Raw genomic sequence first — 18,474 nt, 5'->3', positions numbered from 1 at the left:
GGCGGTGACGCCGGGACAGGGGGGTGGGGGTGGTCTAAGCATGTGCAAAATATATTAATTTGTCATTTTCGCTTGGATAATTCTAATGTTGTCATGGTAATTTGGGTCCGGGAGGCAGCAGGTCACTTTCCAAACAGAGAGCATGTGCAGTGAGGCTGGATCCTTGCGAGGGGCTGATAAGACGCCGTGTGCAGCCTTCAGCTTCATGATGAATCACCCGCTTATCTGCACAGACCCAAAGAGCCAGTTACCACCGCACGAGACTGACAGTGAGTGAGAGAGAGAGAGAGAGAGAGAGAGAGGGAGAGAGAAAGGGAGGGAGAGGGAGAGAGAAAGAGATTTGTCATTATCAGCAAATAAGGGATAAAATGCTTGCACACAATACCAGCCATGTTCCCTATGCAAACCTTCATGAATACCTGAATGGAAATGCTATCAGCTCGCACCGAGTTTGCGGGGTTTCAAAAACAAACGCGCAACGTTTTTATCATCGCTGTTCAATTTTCTTGTCATTGTGTCGACGTATTTGATACAGTTCATTCCTGTGGTCGGAAGACTCCATGTGAAAGATCCATTATTTATGCAGGCGACTCAATCAGGACTGGTTTTGTATCTGCGTGTTAGTGTTTCGCTCTGGGATTTTATATGCAAATGTGCGGTTTCACGTAAATGTGTGATTTTTATATAATGGTTATATCATTTTTATATAATACAGTATCAAAATTTGGAGACATGTAAAGACATGGATCATTGCAGCATGTTATCTATTACATTTTTTTGTAATGTAAAAATCGCAAACTTACTTTTTAGATGTCCCTTTGCTTGCAACAACTTGAAAAATCTCATATTTATGGTAAAAACAGGGTGTCTGGGTGTTCTTGTTTATTAAAAAATGAACGCCAACCGTGTGAGATGGAGGGCCAAAGGCACATACACATGCTGTCTGTCAGCTTTACATGAACTTCTTGCTAAGCTAATGCTTCGTGCCATAGCTCTACTGCCTCTCTCTCTCTCTCTCTCTCTCTCTCACCTGCTGTGTGCTGAAGCGGTGGTGAATAGGCTTTGATAACTGCTGATGAGGTGTCAGGATTCGTCCTTCATTTTTCTCACATATTGCCAGCGATCAACCTCTCAACTTCTCCGGTCATTTTACATGGTGTGGAAAGATCTGCCTGGGTCTAAATACATGTTCTTAAACTGTATTTTACTGGTGCCCCAGCAGATTTCTTAACAATATTTTTCTACAGCATAGGCAAAAACTTTCCATGGTAATTGCCCATATGCACAAATACTGTACCTACTGGTTGTATACTGTTCAGGTACATTACTGTAATTGTGAGTAGTTTAACATCATCCCCTTAAAGCAGCGTCCCCAACACGGGCAACCAGGCAATCTTTCCACACCATGTAAAACATCCTGAGAAGTAGTAACTATGTTCTGTTCTGTCAAGAGTTCTCCATTTGTTAGATATTATAGCTTCCGGTTCGTACATTTTAATTCACATAAATCCTATATGTTGTCTCTCAAAAACGGTGTCTTTTTTGAAAACATGCATAGACTGATATTTTTCTGATATCTAGGGCCTATAAACAATGGTTAGTTAAAATATAAACAATTGATTCATTACTGGTAATAACTACTTTCTCTGAGAGTTCATATTTTAAGTTTTGACTGAAAACGTCACATCCTTGACGTTGGAATGGGCCATATAGATGTATGTGTCTCTCTGTGTGTGTATATATGACTGTCCAGCGGCCCATTTGAAAATAAGTTTTATGAGAGCGTATTTGACTTTTGCCTTGTAGCTAGATTGTGGAAAACCTACAACGCTGTGCAAACAGCTTAGCGACTGTCACCCCGCTGAAAAATGTAAGTTAGTGGCATCTCTACTTTCAGTTATTCCACCAACACTGCGGGATTCCAAACACTTTTTTTTTGTTGTTTGTTTGTTAAATTGTCTGTCTTTTTCGCATCTCCTGGTTTAGCCCGAGGGCAGCGCTTAAATTATCCACAGAGTCCATCTAGATGCGCAAGTTCTCATGCAATCTCGCCGCTTTTTCCTGAAGTTCGTAAATGAATCACTGTCTGAAAACGCGCCGCATGGTTTCCGAGCTCTAATTAGAAAGCCTGTACTCCTTTCTTTCATTTCTTTAACATTTAGCACATCGCTAGCTCTCTGTCTACAAGCTGCGGTCCTTCCATTTGTTCATTAGCGCTAGATTTTTATGTATTAGGAAAATGGAAGAAATGTAAATGGCAACGTAATAGATATTCATGAACTTCGGAAGCCATGCATATGCATGAACTCGCGGATGCATAATTCACAGTCGCTAAGACTGATTCGGTTTGATTCCTCAAAGCAGCACGAGGTGGAAAGAGAGAGATGGAGGGAGAGAAGAGAGCGATTTTGAAGGGAATGGGGTGAAATGTCAAAACGGGGTCAATACAGGTGTTGTTAAGTTTAGCGGGGGGCTTATTTGTTATGTATTGAATGGGTTTCGGGGGTCTCTGTGTGGTGTGGACTCCTTCACCTCAGGTCAAACAGAACAGTAGCTTCTCACTTTATGTTCTTATGCAACTTCCTTCAATGTTCCGTTTCGTTATGAACGGAGCGGTATGGCTGAAGAATCCCATTCTGATGCGTTCATTCATTATAAGTCATTTCTGCCTTTGCGCGCCGTCTCAAAAGAAGCTCTTTTGCCTGCTCAGTCCATTTCAGAAATGTAATGGAAAACCCACCAGAACAGCTGAGGTACACATTTGTTCTTCCACCCCTCCTCTTTCTCTCTCTCTCTCCCACTCATTCTCTTTTTCTCAAACTGGAGGCTTCAAGTGTTTTCTTTGACCCGAATCACTTTTTCTATCCCGCGTCAATACAAATTTCAACAATTAGAATGATTGGCACTTTTCCGATGTCCCCGAAGACGTCTGTTTCCTGTTCAAAGTCAACAGAGATTTTATTCAACTCGAAATAGTTAACTAAAGTGAAATGTTTTTTTAAAAGGCATAATCTGAATAAAAGATGTTGTTTTCTTTCACCTGGTGGCCCCTTCATGATGTTCAATAAGGAAGATGTCTGCTGTGTGAGCCATTAAATGTTAAAAGAATATTCTCGGATATTGTGAATTTAAAATCTATGTGCTGTTCATTTTCCTCAGTAGTTTCAGTTTGTCCCTCATTGTGTTGAATGAATGAGAAACACGTTTAGCTAATAATGTGAAACTTAATTGACAGCGCGCCAAATGGAAGATTCCTTTAAAGTCAACATGAAATGGAATTGACAATCCATTTTACGTGTGTAATGTGACATTTGGGGGGGTATTTTGCATCGAGAATTGATTCATGAAAAAGTCATGAATCACGAAGAGCGAGAATTCAATAATGTGATAGAATAGAGCCAGTAGAGGATGTAAAGGGACAGTTTATCCAAAAATGAATTATTTTATCATTTCTTCACCCTCGAGTGATTTTATACATGTATGAGTTTCTTTTTTCTGCAAAACACATTCAGAAGATATTTTGAAGGATGTTGGTAACAATATTGATTATTATTGACTTCCATTGTATGGACACAAAACCACTGGAAATTCCTCAAAATATCTTCTTTTGTGTTAATAATAAGTGATCACATAACTTTTATTTTGCTATGAACTGATTATATGAAAATAGACTAAATTCAGTATGATTTTTTCTCTGAATTGATGCTATATCTCCCCAGTTCTTCGCCCTGGATGAAGTCATGACTTCTGGGCAACCGCGGCTCAGGAGACTGTAGCTTTGTTAATCCTTGTGAGATATGTCAGACTGCACCGTACCCCTGCACACAATGCAGGAAGGGAAAGAAATAAAGACACTCTCTTCAATCTATCACATTGACAGGGTTTCACGCTGAATGGAGAGCAATGCACCAAATATTAGCTGGTTCACTTGAGCTTGGCATTATCTCCACTAACATTTACTATATTATTCACTATATGGATTTGACCTTCTCATTATCTTGGCTTTTTTCCCTCCTCTTTTCTCGTCTTATTCTTAGTGGCCATTGTGGACATGATATTATTTCCAATTTAGGGGTCGGTAGTCTTGACCTTAGTTTAAAAACGAGGATTGTACATATTCAACCAAGCACATATGAACTTTTGACATAAAATAGAGAATTCTATTTTATTCTTCTCTTGAAGATGTGTGGGAAGATATTCACCATGTGACACTTACCCAACCTCAAAAATGCTGATGCAAACCAAATGCAGAACACTGTAAACAAAACCAAAGAAAAAAAATTGAAATATGCCAAAGGTCATGATTCACACGAAGCTTGATATTCTAGAGGAACCTTTTTCGAATGCGTTCCGGTTACATTGAGTGAATCTCTGAGCTCTTCCTCGCTCTTTGATCGTTCACTCCCAGGGCGTTTTTTCTCCGGAGGCCTCACTGCTGTGCTGTAGGGACTCTCAGGAGAACAAGTGGCCCATTTGAGTCGTTTGAGCTTCTCTTTGGGCCCGACTGCTCTCCTGCCACCTCCCTAGCACTGTGTTGTGTTTTCATGCATGTTCATGAGCCAAGCAGAAGACTGATGCTTCTCAGAGTCTGTTATACTTGAAGATTTGAGAGTGTTGTTATAGAGCATCTTGAAGGAGGCCAAAAGGATGCTGGGTGCCTGTCGCTTACATTTTTAATGGGAATTGGGCCCGGGTGAGACTGTGTTCCGGGGTTTTGCGACGTCATTGACTACCATAGTTGTTCTGTTGAACACAAAATTAGATATTTTAAAGAATTTAGGAAAGCAAACATTTCGGGGGCACATTTTGACAACCATTTACATTTTTCCTACTATTATAATTAATGTAATCCATGAAATGTCTGTTGCAATTTTTTTAAATATCTTTTTTGTGTGTTTAGAAGAAAAAAATACATTTATACAGGTTTGGAACAACTTGGAGGGGGGGGAAATAATAACAGAATTTTCATTTTTGTGTTGAGTATCCCTTTAACCTAAAACAATACCTGAAACCTTATTTGTTGAAAGAATTGTTTTTCCTAACTTCCTAACTAAAACTTTCTGAAAATAACTTTTAACAGCGTACAGACGGGCGAAATCGATATCAGGGGAGGGAGTAAGAAATCAAGAGCGCCTGCGGATGGACAGATGATATCAAAAGCAAATAGTGTTTTTCCAGTGTGAGAGAGACCGAACGGCAGGATGGGAGGAAAGTAAAAGTGGCTCATCTTTCTCCTGTCAAAAAGTCAGGCGGATTCTACCGCCACTGCCTTTGTTTTTTAATTCACTGCCGGTGCTGTGTCAAATAACACGGCTTTCATCTCGAGTGGCTTCTACCCTCCCGTTTATACCCTCCACTTTACAATTCTACCTTTGTGTTCACGCTTCAAATAAACCGCCTTTGTTCTGCTTTCCAATACTGAGAAATTTGCATCACTCAAGTATATTAACTGAGGACTATTACTGTCACACAGAACTGCTCTCCGGGCTCTGGTAAAGACTCCCTTGACAAAACCTGCAGTCATGTTAATCCAAGCATTAATAAACTGAAAGATGTACAACTGTATTCAAATCGTGCGCCGGTGTTTCTTCCTCAAATGAACACGGGAGGGGGGGTCTTGATCAGGGATCCACAGAGGTGACGGTGTCATGCCGCACATTCGCCTTTGTTCGAACGTCGTCGTGGTATTGAATCTGCAGTTAAGGAGGCTTTAACTTCCGAACTAAATAAAGAGCTGCGGGGGTTCGGTTCTGACTGGGACTGTAATGAAATGAATGCTGGGATATAACCTATAATGCTCCCTATCAGCCTCGTACATCTGCACCTAATATAACGAGAAGTGCGTCAGCACCGCTTGCCTTTGCCTAAGATTGATATTTAGTTTATTGAACTCCTACCGTTTCGCTTGTCTTTTCGTATCTTTCATGGTGCAGCTAATGTTCGTTGATCAGCCGCTCACCTTCTCCTATTTTCTGACAGATTTCATATTCAGCAGAGCAGTTTTTTGCCGGCAGCCTCATTGGTAAACTCGTCGGCAACCAATAAAAAATAAAAGGACATAAAGGGATTGGTTCACCGAAAAAATTATATGTCGTCATCATTTACTCACCCTCTTGTCATTTCTATCCTATATGAATTTCTTTCCTATGCAGATTACAAAAATGTATATTTTGAAAAATGTTGGTAACCGAATAACATTGGCCCCCATTGACTTCCATCGTATAGACTCAAAATCTGTTTACTGCCATGGTAGGGGTTTAAAAATACTATGGGAGTCAATGGGGGATGGAGTCTGCTTGGTTACTGGCATTCTTCAAAATATATTTTTTTGTGCTGCCAGAACAAAGAAATTTGTACAAGTTTGCAGGTCATCTGAGTAAACGATGACAGAATTTTCCTTTTTGGGTGAACTATCCCTTTAAAAAGTAGCTTTCTTTTAGATGCAAACCACGGGAATATATAGATCTTACCAATAAATTATGTTATTAAAAAACTGGTTTGCTTGGCTGAGACAAAAAAATTGCTCTAGTGTTTGTATTGCAGTGTGTATTGCTGTGAAGTTAGGAGTTAAGTTCCAGAATATTTCTTCATGTCAGGATAGGAAACCCATCTTTACCGGTCATTACTAAATTTAGTATTATACTAGTATGTTACACGGTAACATCAGTCGGTATGTTTTGTAGTTCAAGTGTGATAACTAAAGTAGCGTTTACGGAGGTGAGTTTGCCCCTATGATAACACCGGCAGGCGAGGAAGGCGAGTTCTCAGCTGTTTGAGGCCACACCTCGTCTATCGCGAGCTGTAAAGGACGAGCAAAAATTGTATTGCTTTTTTCATCAGGGCGAAAATTACACTGCTGAATTTTCGCACTCTCAGTCCAGTACTTCTGCAGTGCGGTCATCGATCCAAGTAGATAGGAGCGGTAGGAGAAAGTGAGTAAGCGGGTGCGAGAGAGAAATAGAGATGAGAAAGGTTAAGCTAGCTCCTTCGGTTAGTGGCCCAGGGGTTTGCTGGGGCTTTGCCGCCGTGAGGTGCCCGGCTTGATTCCGCTCCCACTTCATTTTGGAACGAAACAACCTTTGTCCCGCTGTCATTTCCTTCACGCAAGCCACTCGGTCTGCCACTCACGCTTGCCGTAATGAAAGCTGACACATCCGTATTTGCTCTTAAATTTGCGGATTTGAATGGAAAGGCCTGCCAGTGTTTTTGAGACCTTATTTACATACTAATTAAGTGGCATAATTACTGCATTTTAAACGATTAATATGATTATTATACGTATGCACACCAGAAAAAGCAGATGGAGAACGTATTGTAGATGCTAGAATGAATGGAACATTAACAAAAATAATTGTATAATAATAATATTAATAATGTTTTACTCTTTAGCCTTCTTCATATGAGTTGAATATATTTGAATGGGTGGGGATGAGAAGGGACCTGGTGGCAGTTAGTGAAACTAATATATTACAATTTATGTTTTAATTCGATTTTTTTTTATTTTTTTTTATTTTGCCTAAAATTTCTACTTTGTAAAATTATGGTTGTTTAAATGGAAATAATGTGTTTAAAATTCATCCTTTGCATTAAAATATAACATTGAAGTATTAGGATGCTTGGATACCCCATTTCCTATAACACCATTTTGGCTTGAAGACACGGCTCGCCTCACCATTTGTTGGTTCTACTAGTGAGACATAACTTGCACCTTGCTGGCTCCCAGGCATAATATGTCCTGATGGAAGGGCCATTCTCCATGCTAAAGCGGGGAAGAGGGGATAAGCTTGGCATGTTAAAGCCCCATAAATAAAATGCCATTGTGACCTGTTGGTCCCGAACAGCTTGCAAACAGAAATGGTTGTGGGATTCATCACCAGGACCCTCTGGTCACCACCGCACTGTCCTGACAGTGTGGATAAATCTTGGTTGGCCCACTTGTGCTGTTCCGGTGCCATGCCTCAAGCCGAATGAAGTAATGACTGGCTATAACATCAGCTGGTGCCCCCTCTTCAGGCCAGGTTCTCGTAATGCCACCCCATCTCTGACCAGGAGCCTTCTGGCTCCACGCTTACTCTCATTCTGTCTGGATCCAGGCCGTGGTGGCAGTTTGTGGATGACTGGAACCACACTGAGATGCTGAACTAATAGCAGACACTTTTCATGAATAAGGTACAATATCATTTTTCTTGTTTCCCAGCAAATGGTCCGTGAAAGGATGTGCTTATAGGAGAAAATGCAGTTAACGTTTTCAGCTGTTCCATTTACTGTTCATGTTATACAAGATTTTGCATTTTGTCTAAATACTGATAATACATTTTTAAGTTAATAATTTTGTATATATTTATATAATGTAATAATGAATGAATACAAATAGTTTTAAGGTAGTTTTTTTACAATTTATTTATATATAAGTTTTTATTTAAAAGCAATTATTTAAATTTTTATTTGAGATAAAAATCCACACTTTTGTTGTGAATATTCAACATGTGCATAATTAAAAAATATATATTACGCTTTTAGTCATAAAAACGTGTTGCTAATAATATACATATCAATCCAATATCGAGTATCAATTCATCAGGGTACAAAAAAAAGATTTTAATATATTATCAAGTCATTTTATGTTAGTACAAAAAAAGTGGGATTCGTGCCTCTTAAAGGGATATTTCAGAGGCAAAGCAAATATCCCCATGTTTTACTCACCCTCAAGGCATCCTGACTGAATATGACTTACTTCTTGAAGAATAATGCAGTCGGAGTTATAAAACCACGTATCATTTTACTTCCTAGTGGTAGAATGGGAATGAATGGGCATCGACTTTTTGAAGCTCCAAAAAAGTGCATCCATCGATCAAAGATCTGCTCGACACGGCTCTGTGGTCTTAACAAATGTCACTTTCTACTGTTTGGAAGTAAAATGAATGATAAGTGGTATTAGAACTTCGACTGCGTTATCCTTCAAGAAGAAAGTCATACTTAGTCAGCATGCCTTGAGGGTGAGTAAAACATGGGGACATTTTGTTTTGCCTCTGAAATATGCCTTTAATATCATGGGAAACCAAAGCGCCATTTTTGTGAAAAGTGCCAGCATATAATACCCTACAGGGTGGGCAGAAAGTCTCTCTGTAATGTGCGGATCTCATGAAGCTTTGGTCCTCAGTTGGATTTTTGCTGCTTTTTGGTTTTAATGCAACACTTCACCACTGTCGGTGTAGTTATGTCAAGAGTTAGTTGATATGCAGTAGAAGCATTGTTTCCCTGAGCACTTCTACAGGAGCCAGCAATCTGTGCCAAGCCCCCTGTTGTCACCTTCTCAAGAGCAGCACACATTGACTGTTTGCACACTCCAAATCTCGCATTACTTGCACATTTCCATGCCCGCGGGAAATAAACGATACAGAAACCGGACAAAGTTCTGTTTAAACTATTTTTATTTGCAGTGGAGCTTAATCCATAAATAAGGCAGCCGGTCACTTAATCACAGTCGCATATTTTCTATTGCTTTAAAGCCTTAACAAAGCTTGAAAAGGTTATTCCCAAGCATCTGAGAGTTAGAACCTGGCAGTTGTTTCAATGCGAGTCTGTTATCGTTGCTGTTGCTCACTGCCGCTGTGGTTGTAATAAAAAGAAAGTCAACTTAAGTGTTTTTCTGGGCTACAGAAAGGCCCAACGGGTCGTGTTTCTTGATCACATTACGTCACCTGCAGTGGCACACCAGAAGAGACGGTCCCTGGGAGCCGAGCCGCCTTGTTGACAACCCGGAAAGCCACTGAATCAACAAATGTGCAGTGAATCAGAGCCCAGATGTTGTATGCTGCAAAAATCCTGTTATTACAGTCCCTACAGTTCATCCAAATTAATATTCATAATTTACTTACCCGCTAGTTGTTCCAAATCTGTATACATTTCTTTGTTTCGATGACCACAGAGAAAGATATGTGGAAGAATGCTTGTAACCAAACAGTTCCTGGCCACCATTGAGTACCATAGAAGAAAAATGACAAGTGTAGTTAGAAGTGCCCCATAAAGTTTCGTACATTCTTCAAAATGTCTTATTTCTGTGTTCGACAGAACAAAGAAATCAAAAATAAATTGTTCCTACTATTAACCAAGAACTGCGAGGAGAGTAAATGAAGACAGAATTTACATTTTTGGGTGAACTGTACCATTTAAAGACACTGATGTGGCCCTTTCCACAATCACATCCAGAATATAAAGTTAATAAGTATTCAAAAGTGTTTCAAAGTATTAATTTTAAAAGTTTTGATTGATAGAAATATATTATAATTATACGAGTATTTAGTTTCAGCATTTTATCTGTATATCCTACACACTGTGTGAATGTGTCGAAAAGTAGAAATTTGCTCAGAATTTAAGATTTAAATCTTAATACTTTATACTGTAGGTCATTTTTATATGGTATTTGGTAAATAAGTGAGACCATGAGTTGTGAATCCGACAAGAATTACATGTCGCTACACAAGCATCACTGTAGCTTTTCAACGCCGAACACATTGCTCGAAGCAAATCGGTCATCTTTCTCTTTCTCACAGTGATTAACGTCTTTACAGTAAATGAATTCCGATTGTTTCTGCTTCTCGCTGACAGACGCTGCTACATGCCAGGATTTACACAGGATTTCCGTCCAAAGCTCTCTACGCAACGTTCGTACGCAATGGCTCTGATAATTAAACCTTTTAAGGGCATAATGAGCTTATCGGAGGGGGTGGTGATGGCGGGGTGATCGTCTGCACCTAATCTCATCTGTTCCTCATTTTTAGGCTGTCAGTTAAGAGTGTAGATTTACATACATTTACATCATGCCTGGTTGACTCGCGACAACAGCGATGCGGCGATGAGCCGATAACCGTGTGGTGTAATCTGTCACGATGTCTATCTAGTTAGGGGTAGCTGGAGTTTACCGTGTGTCCGTCCGAGTTGTTGGTTTTACCTTGTCTTTGTGTTGGTCTTTTGGCTTTCATGTAGATGTCCACAGTGCAGGGAGTTGCTAAAAACAGATTTGCCGCATGAGCGGAGAGGTTTAGCACGGCTGGAACTGAAATCACTGCTTATCCAGCAAGCAAAACAGTGCGGTGGCCCCCCACCTCATAAAGGGCCTGTTGTTTGTCAAATATATATGTTCCCCTTCTGCACAGCGTTTTGTCACGGTGGACCAGGATCCGGCATCACTCTGAAATGAGTTATCAGAGCGGCAGGAGTAGACATTTGACATCAAAGGGAAATAAATAGTAGGTTTAGATCTGTGCGCAAACACGTTTGATGTATCAGAGTAGCTATTTCATCAATTATGGATCGGTGAACCTTAACCGCAAATGTCCAGTCCTGGGTAAGGGGACAAAAATGTCTTCTTGGACGGAGTTTGAACAGGGACTTCGATCTTTAAAGGGTTGCGGTGTCTGATGTCTAAACATTTTCAAACTAAGTGGCAGCGTCAGGCATAACAAAGGACAGATACTTGATGTATTTAATATTTATTATGATGATTCGCAAAGAATTAAGTGCATCATTGATTTCATTGTTTGTTGTTTGACTCTCAATATTCAGAATGCTGGTGCAAAACGAAATCTATGCATGATCTAGAACAGGGGTGTCAAACTCATTTTAGGGTAAGGGCCGGATGGAGAGAAAAGTGACAATGTGCGGGCCGAATCACCTTTTTTAAACCATATTGCACCAAATTACAAATGAATTAGCAAAAAAACTAGAAAGACATACTGTTCTGTAAAAGGTGCATTTAATAAATCCTCAGAACGGTTCAATAACACTCTTATTCCTCTTTGAAAAAACTATTTTGTTTAGATAAAGGCAATCAAAACCCTTTCCTTTGAATATGAATATTTTTTGTCAGATACTTTTTAAACTAGTAATGACAAAAATGCAACAGACTCAATTTGTGTACAGACGGTCACATTAAATATGAACCATACAAGCTATACAATATAATTCACTAATAGGAAAAACTGCCTTAACATATTTAACAATTAGTACAGTAGTACAACTTCACTTTGGATATGAACATTAAATATATACTAGAAATTCCCTTTAACAACAAAAGATCTAGATCGCATCTGCATTATGATTTTAATTCCTGACATCTCTTTTTTTCAATCACATCAATCTCATGATGTCATTTAGCTGTCTGTTTGTGAGTCGAGAGCGCAGGTTGGACTTGTTAATGTTCATTACCGATTCTTGATGAATTCTCCCTCTGAAAACGGCTTTGATCCCGCTGCGATTTCGTTGGCAATCAAATAGCGTTACAGCTTCATCAGTCTCTGTTCTTTTTGTGAACATTGACTGCTTTTTTCCGAGGCTAAAGTTAAATTATTGACTTTTCGAAGTTGTCCAGTGTATTTATCATATTTCTCTGCGTGTGTGCCGTTTAATATTGTACTCGTTTTGCACAGCCACGGCTTGTGAGCAGATTAAACATACCGGCCTACCGTTGAACTCACAGAAGAAATACGTCTTTTTCCGTCAGTTTTCTTTATTTGGACATTTTAAAATCACTAGTCCTTGCCGCACAACTTAGCCGACTTTGTTTTCGAAATGTAGGCGGCGCTTTAGAATGCGCATGCTTGTGGGTTCCAGCAGAAGCCCAATTAAATGATCAATGATAAAATAAAAAATTTGATAAAACAAAACATAATATGGCAGCGAAAACCTGATTGTATTAATAAACTTTAAATTAATTAAAATAATAATAAACTTTTATTTCATATTTGTATTATTTTTCAAATCTTCCCTCGGGCCGTATTGGACGCCTTATCGGGCCGGATACGGCCCGCGGGCCGTATGTTTGACACCCCTGATCTAGAAGGTTCATTTTGAGTGCTATCCACAGGCCAAAATAGATAATAAGTAAACAAAGAAAGATAAAAGAAAAATGCACAAGAGTCTATTCAGCGAAGTCCTTTAACTTCTTAAAAACTGAAATTTTTTGTCGTTGAACTTTAACTTTGTCTCTAGAAGAAGTTCTTTGTCTTTATTGTGTTGTTTTGATTTTGTTTATTTTGCATTGTTTTCCGTCAAAAGATTTTTCATTTAACCTGTGTTAATTTATTCATTCATTTATTAAATAAATAATTTATGTACCGTCGGCCCAAAATTACGCAAGATACACCGAGTAACTCCACAAATTTAAAGTCTGTGAAATCGGATCCATTGTCTTTGAGAGAGAAAGCAAGCCGTGCTCCTTTAGCATTGATTTTTCCCGCAAATAAAAAGAGAAAGAACAAATGTGATGGAAGATGGGAGACGTAAGCTTGAGGGTTTGCGGTGGGCGAGGGAGCAGATTCGGCACCCAGCGGTGGCAGTCACTTCCAATTCCCTTATGCAAATAAACGTCTCCTCTACCACCCAGCCGTGGTGCTAAATGAGACCTGCCTCTGAATATCCATTTCCTCGTCTGCCACTGTTTATTTTTTATCGGCGGGTTTGTTTGCTCGATCACATGCACGTAAACACGTGCACAGGCGTGATGAGGCACTGAGATGCATTCAGACTTCTCTCTCATGAGCTAATCGTGTCATTGATTTACATGCGGGGACTGCGTCTGCAAAGAGATGTTCGCTTGGACTTCTTTGTGTGGCTTTTTGTTTTTGATCCTGTATTTTATGTCAGATATGTATCTATTTTCCGCAGTTTAAGACCAGTTTTTTCATTGTATTTCTTTATTGTAAATAAATAGAGAGCTCTTACTTAAGTGTATGTAACCCTCTATTTTAAAAATGTGTCATTTGAAAAACTTAAATTATTTTGATTGTTTACTGTTAATAATTAAAGTTAAATACATTAGTTTTTTCGATGGTAATACATTTTTTAAATATGGATGTGTGGACGAACACACATGTTCTTCAGTCACTTTACATTGCACTTCCCCTTTCTGTAAAATGCTTTTAGTCACAAAACTGACAAAAAAAAATTGCGGGATGTGTTTTGCTGATTTCTGCTACTGCGTGACATGCACATACTCGTGAATTTGACACAAGGAGAGAGGTGGAGTTTTTCTTTCTGTACTGAGGAGGATTTAGCGAGCGGTGATATGGGAGGTGGTAGATTCCACTCCCTGGCGACTGAGTGAATTTAACCAAGTGTTGGATTGCCTTCTCTCCATCCCTCGCCTGCATGTAAACACAATCTCACCCTGTCTGACTGCGCATTCGCTGACTCGTATTCCCCCCGTCCTCCCACGGATACCTTCCACCGTTAATAAAAAAATGGCCCCATAGACATTCCAATTATATTTCTGACTTAAAGGAAAACGTGCTGTCAAGCATCTCTGCGCAGCTGCCGTAGAGCGAGATTGCATCAGGTTTGTCAAGAGTGAGCAACTTTGGATAAAGTTTGATTTTGGTTACGTGTAATCGTTGCCATTTTTCTTTTAGGGGCAGATGTTGCGACCGCTGGTTAACTCACCAGCTGCGTATTGTGTTATGAGATCACAACGCCTGTATTCTTTTCCTCATAACGCTGGCGCTATAAAAGCCTATAAAGAGATGTGCCTCAGAAGGCCGAATGTGCTGCCCCTGCTAATAAGAAGAATAAATCTCAAGGCGAGCTACAGTTCGCTCTCACAAACTACATTTAAACGCAGTTTTATCGACGCTCAGATAGGACCTGCCCCTTCCATGCCTGTCATAAAACAGGCATTAGCGTGGCATTTACTCATTGTACCGGGTGCACAGCATGTATTAGCCACTGACCAAGCTAAGGACGGCCTGTAAAAAGGCCACTTGTTCAGTCAATTAACAGTAATGGTGTTTAATGGCAAACTAGCGCGACCACCTAGGGTGTGCCATAGGGGCTTTTAATGGCACTGTCCCCCTGAGCCCGGGGAGAGTTTGTGCAATTTGCCATCCTGCGCTGTGTGCCGCCACGTCGCTCCAACCGCCAATAATTCCTCACCACATAAGAGCGCTTTAAGGACACGTGGCGCGCCGCCTTGTTTCTCATCGATCTGCGTGGGCTGAGCCCGGGGTCTCGCCACCCGCAGCCCCTCAGAGTCCCGGGCACAGGCGCAAGAGCTAACAAGTAAAGGTCAGGGCCATTTTGAATGCAGCACAGTTGCATATGTAAGCGGCATTAGCCTTCCAGCTTCTCAGAATTACCCACATCTCGAGAGACAGTTGTGTAACTATTTCATGGGCGAGGAGATGTAATGGTTTCAGTTAGGGTTGAGTATTGTTTCATATCTGTACTAAAATCTCTAATGAAATATCTTAAGAGACACGAGACAAGATGTGGATGCTAAAAAATGTGTGAATCACACCTCAATTCATTTAGTTTTCGTTATTTTTAGGCTCATCTTCGCAAATCGGAGGACAGTTTGAGACATTGTTGACATCTCTTAAATACACAAGAGGAGATGTCTGTTCAGACAAAAGATCTTAACTTGAGCAAATGTCTTTTCTATCCACATAATTACATTACTGTCACTGAAACTATTGAGATATTAAAGAGATCTTGAAATGGCCGTCTGTTCTTCTGCTGTAAGACTAGTAGGACCACTTCTAAGAGTTTGTCTTCAAAGTCATGAATCTCCTTTCTTTTTACCTCATCCCTCTCAGCGAATATAAAAGCGTGACTGTTATCTGTGGGGGCCGCACGGCCCCCTTACATTCTGAAGAGACAGCTATTCTCCTCAAGCTTTTCTTTCACAGGAGGTAGAGAGAACGAGTGGACTAAGATTAGTCACAGAACGGGTGTGGGACCACGTTCACCTTTGTGCTGTTCTCTTTCTTTCTCTCTGTGCGTGTGTGTGCCCTCATGAGCTTCTTATCTGAAAATCTGAAGGCCGCAGGCAGGCAAATCTATCCTTGAATAAACGTCCTCTATTGAAAGGCCTGAATGGGACGGGATAGTTTGATGGTGGCGAAGCTGAACTGGAAGTGTGGGGTTTACATTTGTGCATTGGGTCAGTGAGTATAAGAAAATAACAATCGATGTCAAATAATATTAACGCGATAGTTCACCCAAAAATAAAAATTCTGCCATCATTTACTCACCCTCTTGTCTTTTCAAAACTGTATGTCTTTCTTCCGCAGAACACAAAAGATATTTTTTATGGATGTTGGTCGCCAAACAATTGTGGTACCCATTGACTTCTATTGTATGGACACGAAACCAAAGCAGGTCCAATGTTTTTTGGGATATTAGGGTTATTTTGAATTATTTCAAGCATTATTAACTCAATCATTCACTGAATCGACCTCTCCATCTTCTCTGACCGCTACGCCACCATCAAAGTGACAGAAGCGCGGGGGACAGATGCAGTCTTTTGCTACAGCTGAGAAGTAATATCACTGAGGTTTGAGTTGTGACATAAAGACAGGTGACACAGGTTTTCACTGTAGGAATGAGAGAAAAGTAGGAAGCCTGAGAGGGAAAGAGACTGGTTATGAGGAAAGACAGTTACATATGAGCCTGACTTGAGGGCTGTCTCCTCCCATCATGCTTTAGTGCAGCAGCGGCCAGGAGTCTCTCCTCTATCTGGACAGAGTAAGATGCAGCCAATTGCAGGCCTATAAACTAGCGTCCAACAACACGGACAACATAATTACAAATCCGACATGCATCACACTGTTTGTGATAGGCTTGATAGGTTATATTCCCACTTTACAGTATCTGACTGTTAATGGTAGTTGTTTTTTAGAAAATCCATTTACATCTGCATGGACATTTTCATTAGGTTGGCTACTATGATGGATTAAGTGCATACAACATTATGTTGTGGATATAATGAGTACTTAAGCAGATAGCTTGGAGTTGACATTAGTATTACCATGAAACCCAGTTAGTGCGAGTAGAGCTCAGGATGAACAGCATATTTAAATTGATTCAATTAAAATGAGGCTGTGAGGGACACAACAGTCTGGTAAGTTAGTTATATAGGCTATTCAAGAAGCGGGGCTCTAAAACAAATTTATTTAGCTTATTTACTTATTTTAAGCGATATTTTTCTTTCTTTGAAAATATTTTTTTTACACAAAATATTAAAAAGCAAATGTTATCTTAAAGAGAAATCACGAAAAAATTGATTCGTGTTCAGTAATCGCCCTTCGGCCAAGTCTGTCATATTATATGCATTTCGGTTTAGGCTGTCGATTATTCACCTCAATATTGTAGTTGCGATTATCATTGTCGATTAATAGATTTTACATTGAAGCTTCGAAATGTTTTATAACGTTCCTAAACCTTACGTCACTGGTACGATAGCAAATCGTACGAAGATATTCGAATGAGACCATACGAATTAGCCAAAACTAGCCTCTTGGTAAAATAGCACCATGTGTTCAGATGACACGTGATGTATTAAAATAGCATACCACAAAAATAAAAAAGAATTTGCCAAAGAATGTTTTAACACATTATGCATCGTTGAGTTAAAAGTAACACAAAATGTGTTGTCCTTAACTAGACACATGCATGTGTTCAGAAATAACACGGATTGTACTGTTTTTAACACAACAGCAGTTTTTAGAGTGTAGTCACTACCTAAAAATTCTTAACTGGTTAATTTTTATTTTTCTTATTTCTTCTAAACAATTTTTTTTTTATTCTTAACTGGTTAAATTTTATTTTTCTTATTTCTTCACTGTTTTATCAAAGGGATATTTTTAATTTCTTCTATGTAAAGCACATTGAATTACCATTGTGTATGAAATGTGCTATATAAATAAACTTGCCTTGCCTTGCCTAAAAAACTGTAGTTGTTGTAACTAAATTATTATTCCTCTGATTAAATCATACTTTCAAGCAAAACATCCAATTTCAAGCAGTGAATGTATAAGTATTGAAAAACAGGCTGTTGAATATCATCAAAAAACTTTCTTAACTATAACACTCATCCATACTTTTCACACAATTTTTACTTGCACATAAACCACGCTAACCTTAATAAAGAAGACTGCTTGCCCATATCGCAAATAAGCAATGTTCCTGCTGTTCATTTATGGGACGTGTTTCTCAGATGGAGAGCTACTCTTGTAGAGGAGAATAAATATGCGTGGAGTAATAGCAGAGGATAACAGATTTCTCTCGGCCTTGGTGAGAGAGACAGTCAGTGTGATCTTTATTGGATGTGATTGAGGGTGATGAGGAACTCTAAAGCTCGCAGCTCTATTGTTCTCTATGGGGCCGAGTGACTGATGGCTTCTTTTGTGAAAGGAAGGTGTTTTTCCAACCACCTCTGCTTTGGGGCTGATCTCAGAGACCCGTGCTGGACGTGTTTGTGTGTGAGTATTAACATGTGTGCATATCTGTATCGGGAGAGCTGCAGTCACAGAGAGAGAGGAGAGAATATGAAGAGTTTGGTTCCAAATATGACTCTATTTTTAAAATGTTCAAAAATCGTGTTTTTTATTGTTTTATCATGTTTTGGTTGCGTTTTATTCTGTTAGTTAGCTTTATTTTTTTAGTTATCATTTTTACGGGAAATAAAAGGTATTTTTT

General features: G+C 39.5%; 1 protein-coding gene across 15 annotated transcripts in view; it reads left to right on the top strand.

Annotated features, from left to right (window-relative positions):
- The window catches only part of msi2b (musashi RNA-binding protein 2b), a 213,085-nt gene that overhangs the window by 98,002 nt on the left and 96,609 nt on the right, over positions 1-18,474 (top strand). The window lies entirely within an intron of this gene.

Source organism: Barbatula barbatula (genome assembly GCF_947034865.1).
Source record: "Barbatula barbatula genome assembly, chromosome: 19".
In the NCBI taxonomy this organism is placed as follows: domain Eukaryota; kingdom Metazoa; phylum Chordata; class Actinopteri; order Cypriniformes; family Nemacheilidae; genus Barbatula; species Barbatula barbatula.
This window is presented reverse-complemented; position numbering and strand designations above follow the sequence as displayed.